Raw genomic sequence first — 11,724 nt, 5'->3', positions numbered from 1 at the left:
GCCAGCTCGCCGGGGGTGTGTCCTGGCATTCTGCTGCAGCCAATCAGTGCGCTCTGAGCTTTGGGGTTGCCGCAGCGAGCAGCTATTTGTCCTTGTCGCACGCACACGGCAGCAGACTTGGGTATGTAGAGGAAGTCGACCGCGAGCTGGCAAAGGATACTCTCTCTGCATATTGACGTGTGTAGGTGTGTGTGTGTGTGTGCTTGAGAGATGGCTGCGACCAAAAAGCAAGACAAATTTGCTCGTTTTATTAATAAAATAAGTCACGCAAAGTAAGTCGAACATCATTATTAGGTTAAAGCCCTAAAGCGGGCGCATTAGATGTACACACACACACAGATTCACACTCATTTGAGTATGTGTGTGTGTATACATATGAAGTAGGGTCTGTGCAGGCAGCTACACTGACAGCAAGAAGGTGAGACTGTAAATGTTATTTAATAACGGCTTCATTGAAATGTAAAATACAGCTGAATACATCAGATTAAATTATAAACAAAAGACTAGGATGATTGTTTTGTTCTTCGCTGATTCATTAGCAGCTGCATCTGAACTGATTGAAACAAAATTTTGCTTGAACAAAATTGAGTTGAATAAAAATAAAATTTGACAAGTATGAAGTATATCCTTATATAATATAAAATAAAAAACATAACAAAACTTCACAAAAATTATAAAATTTTTGAAGCACTCGTCAAATTTCGTTCAGTGTAATTGTGACATGCAATTAAGTCGCTTTAGCTGAAATCTCTGCCATTTTTTCTCAGGTATAGGTAGCTTCAACTGCGATTGCAAATGGGGCTGGGCGTAAGCTGTCTGCTGCCGAGGTCCTTAGTAACTGACACAAGCTGATTGTCGCGAGCACTTAAACCGCGCCCCGGAACTGACAGCTTCAGCGGGTCGGTGCCATTGTTTTCTTTTATTGTTTTTTCTTCATTTGACATGAACGTGCGGAAGAGCCTGGAGCATGTGCTAAATATATAGAGTGAGAGGGACAGAAATAGAAATAAAGCGAGAGCTATTATTATTAATGAAATGGCGGTGTGGGAACATTTTGCTTAACTTCATTTGAATCGATGGACGATGCACGTGCCCATCAGACGTGCTAAGCCTAATTTTTATAATAATAAAAACCTGGCATCAAATTGCAAATGCTTCTTGCGGTTAACAGCGAGGGAAGGAGATAGTGAGTGGAAGAGATAGAGAGAGAGAGAGAGAGAGAAAGCCGGGTGCTGATCTCTCTACGGGCAATTACAACATTTTGTGTCAGTTTGCATGGCAAATCCTTTTGTGATGCGACGTCTTCTCATTGTTTTTTTTTAACATAATTCCCTGAAATCAAGGTTGGAGTGTGGGTAAGATCAGGTTACGAGCGGCGGCCTTCTCAGACGCCGCTCGATTGCTGCATCCGCAATTGAGTTTTGATTCTCGGTAAATTAACTTCTGAAACGAGCAACAGAAACCTTCCGATTCGGCTCAGTTAGCTAGGGGTACTTTGTTTATGCGAGTGCCACAAAAAGGTCTTGCTTCAAGTGCCAACATCCTTTGGGGTCAAAGGCGGCGGTTCCTTTATGATAAAAAACGCAAACAGGGTATGCTTAAGAGTCTTCAGATATTGTATTTATTTGCTTATATGTAACTACATCGAGCTATCTACCATATTCAAAGCAAATTGTCTGATAAAACATTCTATTTTATTGGGAATAGACTTTTAATATATATTAATCAATTTCGCTTAATATCAGATTTATCTATATCTTGTGTAACTTTAAACTCTTTTTTATAAGCCCCTTATATATATATATATATATATATATATATGTTTCTCACATTGATGAAGGAAACGAATAAGTGAGAAGAACCAGACAGGCGGCGTGGGAAAGAGCATTAATGTTCGGTTATTAATCCAAATTACCTCAGATCTAGATACAGATTGTGATTTGTTGTAACTAATTACCTCAGGTCTCTAAGACGATTGAGAAACAGTTCAGCAAAAGACGATAAATGTATTATTTTATAATAGTATAATTTGTAAAGATAGTATATATGTATGTATATATATGCCATTCATATATTAACTTTGCAAAGTCGTCTTTACTGAACTGTTTATTCATTGTCATGAATGCATAGTTACAAATACTTATTTTCTCTTGGTCTGTTTTATCATCGGAACAAAAATCAGTTTTAGAAGTTTATGATTGTAATCACAATATCAAAGGGAATCATTTGGAATATTTGCAAAATCACAAACATTAATTATCAACTGTTAACATATTAGATTATTTTTGTGGATCCATGGCTCACGTAGATTTGATTCAGCTCTAACAGTCTAATTAAATGTCAATTCACTTTAATTATATTATACACGGACACAGGTTCACGGCCATTAATTTCACATATTCCTAATTGTAGGCTCTCTCAAAGCAGAGGATTCGGGTTGGTCCATTGGCACGCCCACGTTTGCGAAGCTTCTACCCACGTTCCGAGGCACTTTTCAGTGTCAGGCCCTGGTCGGCCAACGGGGTTATGCTTATTAAAAGCCTCTTGTTGTTATCCTAGGCATAGAGTAACCTTTCGCTCGCCCAAACAATTAGAGCGCTAACAAATGCAATTACCCCTCACAAAGCCCTTGCCCTAGCGCCCGCCCTCCCTTCTGTCTGGTCCCTCCGTGCTGCAGAGCCTGCCTCCACGGCCCTCTCTCGGCAGCAACACAATTGCTCTCATTGGCAACAATTGAGCCGCAGAGCATATCCTGCTCGTCCTGCAAGCAACAAAAAAAAAAAAAGTTTACCAAACGCGTGCCACATATTAAATTACATCGAAATATGTGCACACGAGGCTGGAAACGGGTCCGGGTGCGGGTCCTGGTCCGGGTGGGCACCCTCCAACGGCCGGGAGAACGAGGTGGGCGGGGCAGTTTGTAATTTGCTGGCATTTTCTAAATGATTTTATCATCAGCCTGAACTTACACACACACACACACACACATAGATATATACACACATATATATTTTGTTATTTTGATACATTTGTTTGATTTGCAGCTATTTATTGCTATGATTTAATTTGCCGCGGATAATTGTCATAAAATTAGATTTACAAAAATGTTTCTTATTGTCAAATTAAAGGGGTTCGCGAACAGAAGGGCGGCACCGAATAAAGTGGGCGTAACCCATGACATTTATTCGACATATTTCCTAGTTAAAGGTAACCATGACACGAAAGTCGCAGTACGAAATCCTGACTATTTGTTGATCTTTTTGACGATCGTTTCCACTCGATTACGCATTATTAATAACAGTAAAAAGTACAGAGCTATCTTATGATAAATGATGTAAAATCTGAAAACAATATACATACCTATTAATCATAACATCACATCGTCATATCGTTTGTTGATCTTTTGCGAACTTGAGATTTTATTAAAGAGAACGTTTATAAAACGTATGTCTCACATACTTGCAAAAGTTTCGATAAAAATCAATTTTAATTTAAGGTATGTATGTATACTGACATATAATAATAAAAATTAAAAAAAAAAAGCTTCTGTAAAATTACATTTTTCGAAATACAATATGATATGAAACTGCTTAAAAGAGTTTTAGCTGCACAACATTGAAAATTTTGAATAAAAAACAAGCTTCCTAAAAACTCAATTATTAGACATGTCAACCATGTTTAATAGGCAGTTTATAAATAATAATAATAACAAAAAAAAAAAAAAAAAAAAAACAAAAAAAAAAAAACAAGTAAAAAAACTCTAGTCGAGACTGCTCGAGTAGGGGATACCCTGAACCCTCCAATCTGATATTCTACTCACTCTACACTTCGCACACATACATACACACGCACGTATTAGAACGCGCTCTGCTAACTGCGCAGTAAGCAGCGACTGCGCTTGGGCTGCGCTGCAGGGTGGGCAATATAATACGAATTTATTTGTTGAATAATTTAATTTCTAGCCGTCCAATCTTAATGAAACTCAGAGCTTGATCATAATGTTCAAATGTATGTACATTCCAAAGCACAAGTCTCTACTACTTGAAATACACCTTTTACAAGGATGAGGGGGAGGGGGTGGATTTAGGGGTGGGGGGCAAGTTTTAACAAAAATCGAAATTTTATAAAATACACAAGTCTACATTCAAGCTCTAGCTTAAATGCTCTAAAGGTGTAGAAGATATAATTAAAAAACTAGCTTTCGATAAGGTTTTTAATCGATAATACAATATCGGGAGTTGTTATCGATTTTTAGTGATAAACTCGATATGCGCGTGACACACACGGACCTAGGAAAAAAAATTTCAAGTCTCTAGCTCTTATATCTTCTGAGATCGCGTTCATACATACGGACGGACGGACGGACAGGGCTAAATCAACTTAGCTCGTCGTGCTGATCAAGAATATATATACTTTGTGGGGTCTGCCAAGCCTCCTTCTGCCTGTTACATACTTTTAACAAAACCATTATACCCTGATTTCCCATTTTCAATGGGTTTAGGGTATAAAAACATAAAAGTGGTCCACAGTACATCTGTATACTTATTGGCTTTTTTGCGCATACATTTCTTATGCAATTGCTGTTAGATAATCTGGTAATTTTACTAAAGGTAAAAAAAAAAACACTCAAAACTTGGAAAAACTTTAGGAAGTGATTTATTGCTAACCAATAAGCTAGCAAATAAATTAAAAAAAAAAAAAAAACCTAAAAGAAAGCTACATATATAGAACTACCAAAAAGGCTAGATTTCCTAATCTGGTTTTTTCGATTTATTCCTTCAAGATCTGACGGATAAAATGAATAATGACAACACTGACACTAATTGCAGTAAATAAATATAAATATATATAAAAAAATAAATATATATAAATCGACTTTAAGACTTTATAAAATAAAATAAAAACAAATATTTGTGTATAACGAAATAAATCATTTTTCGTTGAAAATTTAAATTATTTGAAATAATTTCTAGCTGACCTAGTAGAGCTTATATTTGCTGCGCCCCCAACAAATATCAGGTCAATCAATTAGAAATGTATATCTGTGGATAGTGAAAGATAAGAGGCGTATATTATGAAATGAATAATGACTGTTTTGTTATCCGTCCGTAACAAACCATTTATTACTCAAATCATTATATTATCTTCTTAGAGCGTGAATGATTATAATTTTGACTTAAAAAAAAAACTTTCATATTAAATGCTTATTCCCATGTTCATTAGGTTCAACAAATATTCGAAAAATAAACTTGTAAGTAAACAAAATTAAGCGCTTAAATCCAATGAAAACCGAAAGTTCATTTTAAGTGTTGATTTGTGTATCTTGAGGAAGCACCAAAGCTTCTACTTAACAAAATCATTCACTAAACGTTTCATTCATCAAATTTTAATGATGCGAAAACGTTAAGGCATTCCACTTACAGTCTGACTGCCTGACAGCCTGTTTGGCGTGCTCAACAAGAAGTCATTTGATTTGACCAGCAGAAGCTTTTCATGTTTATTCTCAAATAATTGCCAACACGTGCCCTATCAGCGTCAATCAACCAAACAGAGAGTGCCTGGGTCGGGGGCAGGACACGGCTCTCTGCAGGATGCAAACGTTTTCACACTTATGCACAGCGCTTAGTGCATTCAAAACAACCCGCATGTATATGTATGAGTATATTCATAAACAATGTTTATACACATACATGTGCTGTGCTACCTGTCCGGGTGGTTGTTCACGTCCTAAGTAGCCAGATTGCTAAATAGAGGCTGCCTTCGTCTGGCCGATGCTTCTAAGGCGATAAGAGCTCGCCTCTGTGCCCCGTCGCATTGTCATTGTCATTGAGGCAGCGCGTCTCACGCTGTGCGTTTCTGTGGCAATTTAATCAAATTAGTTTTCTCACGTGTTGTCCTTTTTATCCCATCTCCATCGCCCACCGCCCCCCTCACAGCAGGCAGACCAGTTAATCAAAAAATAACAGAGAGCGCAAAATCCCTTTATGAACAAGGACAAGAACAATGCCTCTGCATATTATTGAGCATAGCCTCATGACTTAGTTGAACGGGAATTTGCGCTATACTTCAAAGCCGCAATAACTGATGGCAAAGGTGGTCCTATTTCTTTCTAAAAAGCCCATTGGTGTCGGAAGGAAAGAGGCCAAAATTAGTTTTAGAGATCTGAAAATATTACCTCAATACCTCAGCTGAATGCGCTAGCTGTTGAATCCTTGCTAACAAAGCCGTATGCAATCACAAAATACATCATTTTTAAGAATTCAGTTCAGATGAGCAGTTATTTACTCGTTTTACATTTTGAATTTCTAGCTGTGAAGCTGTTGAAGATACTTCTCCAATCCTACACCAATCCAATCTGCCATGTCTACAATGGGAATAGATATAGAATAGTAGATATAAGCAATTGAAATGAACACTAACAAGTAAGAACGTTGCAGTCGGGCGTTACCGACTGCGGAATACTCATTCACATCCCATCCGCAATGTAGTCGCTAAGTTTTGTTCTAATACTATAGACGCTTCATTTTTGGCCAACTCATGGAACAAGTTAACCGTAACCTAGCTGCAAAACTTGGATACTTACACTCCAAAAATGTGGAAATTACAGGGTATTTTTTGATATGCCACGCTCCGAAAGAGGCGTAATAGTATTATTTGGCGAATCGACAGATAACTTAACTATCCATATTTTAAGCTTATAGCCCTCAAACAATATGATTTGTGGCATATCGGAAAATGCATTTTCGGATTTGCCACGCCCCTAGAGGGCGGATCGGGATAATGTTAGCACTCGCTAGCTTTGATAGCGCCGAAAAAATTGTGTTCATACGCACAGACAAGACGGACATTACACAAAACCAAATGAATATAGAATATAAGTGCTCCGTTTTGGCACACTTTCGGCCAGATCTCGCTCATTCTGATTGCTGAACAAATTTTGAAATTGCGGAATGTGGGAATTCCAACCTTATAGGAAATTAAGAAAAACTTTTTATTTGTGAATGGTAAAATATACCTGAATTTCAGATATGCTTGGCAGAAATGCAGAAAAAAGGTTCTCCAAATTGAAAATACCTTCGTATATGTATATTCATTTCAACTTATATTATTCCTTTCGTATGTTTTCTTCCTCCACTTTTAAATGTAGCCTCATTCTATTTCAGCATTAAGTATACATACATATGTCGGAGATGATAGAATTATTCGAATAGAATATCTTATCGATTTGTCGATGGATGTGATTAAACGTGCTAGTGAAAAAACGGACTTGAAAGAGGAAGCAGGCGGCAGTGCAAGAACACGCTGCACTCCATAAAATTGTTTAATCTGCAGAAATATCCGACATATATTTAAAGTATATATATTCTTGATCAGCATAGCCCAAAACCACAAACCCATGTTCTACTCTTAAAAAAGCAATGCAGACCCCTCCAATTCACCTAAAGGGTGTTGCCCTGAAGCAGCCGTCACAAGTCAAATACCCTGGCATCATTTTGGACAAGTGCCTCACCTTTGGGCCACACCTCAAAGCTACAGCCAAGAAATGTCGTCATAGACTGCTGCAATTGCGGTGCCTATACAACAAGAAGAGCACATTGTCGTTGAGATGCAAGCGAGCGGTTTATGTTCATTGCATTTTGCCTATATGGCTTTATGGAGTGCAGATTTGGGGGATCGCTGCCAAATCCAACTACAAGCGAATACAAGTACTGCAGAATAGAGTACTTCGTCAGATAACTAACTGTCCCTGGTATGTACGAGGATCCGCACTACATAAAGATTTAAAGCTGCATACTGTCGAAGAGCAGGTACAGTGATAGACTTCCAAGGCACCGAAACCTAGTTGCAAGAGGTCTATTACCTGCCAGACCTCTACGAAGACTCTAGCGGCAAGGATTTGCCGAAACTATTGGATAATAGTAAAACCTCCACATCTTAAAATCCCCATAGCTCGGTATGGGGTTCGGATCATTCATTAATTTACCTCCCTGTGTTGTTATGGTCCTGTTAGGAAAAAAAAAAACCATAAGCAGTACAGTATTTTTTCGATAAGTCATCCGATATAATTTTCATCGAGAATTTTCGTTTTTTCACAACACTATTAGAAAAACCACACGTAAGTTGAAGGATTTCGTCCAATCAGCCTACTCTCGGCGCTAGGGAAGATGGCAGAGAGAGTGACAAGGCCACGGCACGCCGGAACAACAAAAAAACAGCACTGTTTTAAATTTTGCTACTTTTTCAGCTATTTTAGATAAAAATTCGCTACTTTTAGCCCTCGGTTTTGCTACTTTTGCTGAAAAAAATTCGGCAACACTGCACATTATAGCTGCTTACTGCGCAGTTAGCAGAGCGAGAGCTATGCGTACGTGTGGATGCATGTGTATGTGCATAAGAGAAGTGAATAATGGAGTCAGGGATGCCAACCCTCCGTCTTTTCACGTACATCTCCGTATTTTAAAGATCTACGTGCCTACGTGTGATGAGACTAAGACTACGTACTTTTATAGAATATTGCAAAATACCCTAAAAACTAAAAATTTTTTAAACATAAAAGATGATATGATTTATATTGGCTTAGCAGCACTAAATTCCGTTTTTGATATGTTTACGAAAACTTAGAGCCTTCTGACAAACACCTAAAATATTTTAATCAAAACATGTATAAAGTTTTGTAAAACTTACATTAATTAATATGTATAATTTGAACAATGTAATTTGCTTTCTAAAACGGCAAATGAAATTAATAACGAAGTATTATAGTTAGTTTAAAAATGGAATGGTTTATAATTTTTTTTTATTGTTTTTAAACTTTAAAAAAAAAAGTACGTAGATCTAGGAATTTCAACAAAATTGTGCTACGGAGCCTGGCTACGTAATTCTCAAATTTCGACTTGGCACCATGAATGGAATGTTCAGGGTATCTCCTATCCAGAATTCTTGTTTTACATTTATTACTTAGTTGGGCCGAAATCCCGGCGGTACTGCAATACCGGGCCAACCCGCGACAGAGGTGGAGCAAGCCCCTAGCACTCCGTCTGATTCCAAAAATCAGTTTAACATTTGTTGTTCTCCAATGGAGAAACTATCAGATGTTAAGCTGATAAGAACAGATACTACACTTTGATCTTAGCCATAAGGCCGAGAAGCGATAACTGTATACAGTAAAAGGCGCAGTACTCTATTGAGATACTGCTAAAACCAGTTGAGAATTATAAATGAATTTGCCTTGAACACATTTTGCCTACCTGAGCGGACTTATTTGTGGCATACTTTAGGGATTGCTCAGGTAATTTAGGTTTCTTGTAATTCTCAATTGGTTAACTCCAGGGAAAGGTAGACTCAGCGTGTTAGCTTGTGTTTCATCACTCTGGCTTCTCTTCAGTTGTCGAATAAATCTTTCGCCTTTTACTAAAGATTTCCGTGGAGAGGAGCACTCTAATGAGTCTAAAATGAATTTTTTGTAGTGCCTGGTGACTTTGGTTGCCGGGCCATTTGATAATAAATATAATTGTGTGAACCGAGTAGATGAGTTTTTATATTGGTGAACTTATACGACTATGATAACGCCTTTACACATTTAATCAAGACCTACATAATTGATTGATAATTCCAAATTAGCCCAACTATAAAGTAAACTGCATCTTAGACTATGTATACATATATATACTTTTCACTATGAATTTGTAAGAGATTCTTCCGATTGAAGTGCATCAAATTATCAAAAACTAATAATTTTTGCGTTCAATATTAAAAAATGCTTTTTCTAGATGGTTATATACATATTACATCATATCTTATAGATCTAAGGCCACATATTTGTATATCCAAGTAAAATAAATAAATCGCTTTCGAATCTATTGCTATATACAGCTGCGAAAAATAAAATAGCACGTTAAATATGTATTTTTGTGATAATTTTTATTGGTTACAATAACTAATTGTTATCTCCTTTTATAAACAAAAATAAGTAGATCTATACATTGATAAATATATCGAGGAGAACTTCTTAGACCTTGCATTTGCAAGTGGTGCTATTTTATTTTTCGCAGCTGTATATATGTATATAAATAATATTAATTATAAATATGACATGCCCGCAATTCACCATGAGTAAAAAGTTGTATATTTATGTATGTATATATATATATATTTATATTTGTTTAAGTGTCTGCATTACATCGTTAGTTTATTGTTATTGTTGCTTTCTTGCGTTTTCTGCTTTAGAATCATGTTTCTGCTGCAGACTGCAGATTTTAGATTGCAGATTGCACATTTAGCCTGCACTGCAGCAGCCGAGTTGATTGATGTTAGTCAAATACATTGTAATAAATATATTTGTGTGTGTAATTATGTATTTGTATATAGGTAATGCGTATATGTATGTATGTAATGTAATGCATTTCGCAACTGTTTCTGCGATTTAGCTGTCAGTCATTATAAAATACAATTGTTTATAACTAAGTTGTGGATTTATCATTGTTGTTTAATATTATTACTTTTCATTTATCAAAATATATCAAATGCTAACTTTTTTGTTTTATTTTTATGTTAAAGCTTTTTATTTAGTTATTGTTTGTATTACAATTCGTTTTCTATTTTTGCTTTCTTCTTTTTGATCATTTTCAATTTTTGTAAAAAATTTGGCAGCTGGCTCGAGACTAAAGGAAAAGATTTTTGCAAACTCTTTAATAAAAACTTTATATAGCTGAAATTTCACTAGTAGATAAAATTTGAAGACATACGCGAGCGGATTATAGAGCGTACGTATTTTAATTAATGTTATAGCGTTTAGTACTGTTCATGTTTGATTTAGTTTTTATTGGTCTCTATCAATATATAAATATATATTTATTTATAGGGCAGCTTACATATGTATATGTAAATTCGCATGCCTTAAGCGGGACTTAACAAACTTGCCATTGGAGATGTACGGATTTCAACAAACCAGTTTATTTTTTGTAATCTTTACAAATGAACGACTCACAGAGCGATTCCTAAATTTTTTATACCCTGAACCCATTGAAAATGGGAAATCAGGGTATAATGGTTTTGTTAAAATGTATGTAACAGGCAGAAGGAGGCGTGGCAGACCCCACAAAGTATATATATTCTTGATCAGGGCGACGAGCTGAGTCGATTTAGCCCTGTCCGTCTGTCTGTCCGTCCGTCCGTCCGTCTGTCCGTCCGTCCGTCCGTCCGTCCGTCCGTCCGTCCGTCTGTCCGTATGTTTGAACGCGTCGATTTCAGAAGATACAAAAGCTAGAGACTTCAACTTTTTTTTTAAAATGTCCGTATATATCACGCGGATATCGAGTTTATCACTAAAAAACGATAACTCATTCCGATACTTTTTTATCGATAAAAAACCTTATCGAAGATCACTAAAAAAATTTTATCTCCTACATCTTTCAAGCTAGAGTCTCCAAATTTAAAATGTATATTAAGATGAATTTTATAAAATTTCGGTTTTTGTTAAAATTTACCCCCCACCCCCAAATCCATCCCCTCACCCTCATCTTTGTAAAAGTCGTATATCAAATATTAGAGACTTGTGCTTCGGTATACACATACATTTAAACAATATGAATACGTTCTGAAAGTTTCATTACGATCGTACGTCTAGAAATTAAATTATTCAACAAATAAGTTCTCCTAATATTGACAACACTGCAGCGCAACCCAAGCGCAATCACCTGTACATATATGTGAGTGTGTGTGTGC

General features: G+C 36.4%; 2 non-coding genes across 2 annotated transcripts; one reads left to right on the top strand and one right to left on the bottom strand.

Annotated features, from left to right (window-relative positions):
* Positions 1-8,957: 8,957 nt before the first annotated feature.
* Positions 8,958-9,153, bottom strand: LOC115563195 (U2 spliceosomal RNA). Its single transcript, XR_003980308.1, has one exon. It is a non-coding gene; the product is annotated as a U2 spliceosomal RNA (small nuclear RNA).
* Positions 9,154-9,365: 212 nt separating this feature from the next.
* Positions 9,366-9,489, top strand: LOC115563196 (U5 spliceosomal RNA). The gene has a single exon (XR_003980309.2). It is a non-coding gene; the product is annotated as a U5 spliceosomal RNA (small nuclear RNA).
* Positions 9,490-11,724: the final 2,235 nt, after the last annotated feature.

Source organism: Drosophila navojoa, chromosome 3 (genome assembly GCF_054131105.1).
Source record: "Drosophila navojoa isolate 15081-1374.11 chromosome 3, UAZ_NAV_1.0, whole genome shotgun sequence".
NCBI lineage: Eukaryota > Metazoa > Arthropoda > Insecta > Diptera > Drosophilidae > Drosophila > Drosophila navojoa.
This window is presented reverse-complemented; position numbering and strand designations above follow the sequence as displayed.